The sequence below is a fragment of the Phoenix dactylifera genome, chromosome 1, assembly GCF_051530095.1.
Source record: "Phoenix dactylifera cultivar Ajwa chromosome 1, Ajwa_hap1_PhDact_Kaust_v1.1, whole genome shotgun sequence".
In the NCBI taxonomy this organism is placed as follows: Eukaryota; Viridiplantae; Streptophyta; class Magnoliopsida; order Arecales; family Arecaceae; genus Phoenix; species Phoenix dactylifera.
The window spans coordinates 75979604-75980565 of NC_143190.1; the positions used below are offsets into that span (position 1 = coordinate 75979604).

At 37.9% G+C, this 962-nt stretch overlaps 1 non-coding gene across 1 annotated transcript; it reads right to left on the reverse strand.

Annotated features, from left to right (window-relative positions):
• Nucleotides 1–640: 640 nt before the first annotated feature.
• LOC120106143 (small nucleolar RNA R71) lies at nucleotides 641–750 on the reverse strand. Its single transcript, XR_005508366.1, has one exon. It is a non-coding gene; the product is annotated as a small nucleolar RNA R71 (small nucleolar RNA).
• Nucleotides 751–962: the final 212 nt, after the last annotated feature.

Consider the following 962-nt stretch of genomic DNA (forward strand, 5'->3'; position numbering starts at 1 on the left):
TTGTGAATAGGATTTTTGTTTTAGGATGTCGTTTTAGGGTAACTTTAGTTGGTACTTATATTTATTTTTTATTTATTTTTTTTTTAAAAAAAAGAAAAAAAAAGAGAGGGAATTATTTTGCATGTTAAAGTGGAATAGGGACGACACCGGTCGATTAAGTCGTACAACTTTAGATCATCCCTTAGGACATACTTCTGAAATTCCTTCGCAATATCTCACACCTTGTGAGATGGCTGATCTAAATGAAGATGCGGGAAGTCACCACAATCGAGAACGAGAATCCCATGTTATGACTCTAAGACAATACCTACAACCGGCTAGGACTAGTCAGCCTTCATGCATAATTTTTCCTGATAATGTAGGTCATTTTGACATCAAACCAGGGGTAATCCAATTGCTGCCCAAGTTTCATGGGTTAGAGTCCGAGAGTCCGTATCTTCATTTAAAGGATTTTGAAGAATTGAGCATTACATTTAGAGTGCCAAATGTCACCGAGGATGTCCTCAAGTTGACATTGTTCCCTTTCTCTCTAAAGGATAAGGCCAAAACATGGCTAAACTCGTTGCGACCTAGATCAATAAGAACTTGGCAAGATATGCAGAGAGAATTTTTAAAGAAGTTCTTTCCCACACAAAGGACCAACTTTTTAAAAAGACATATTAGCAATTTCCAACAAAAAGATAATGAAACATTTTATGAATGTTGGGAAAGATTTAAAGACCTTCTTCTCTCATGCCCTCATCACGGGTTCGAAACTTGGAGAACCATTAGCTTCTTTTATGAAGGTTTATCTCCACAGTTGAAACAGTTTGTAGAGACCATGTGCAATGGTAGATTCTTAGAAAAACAACCTGATGAGGCATGGGAGTATTTGGATTCCCTTGCTGAGACTGCCCAACTTTGGGATAACGGGGATAGAAATAACAAGTCTTTGCCTAAGCCCACTAGCTCTGTACAGGGAG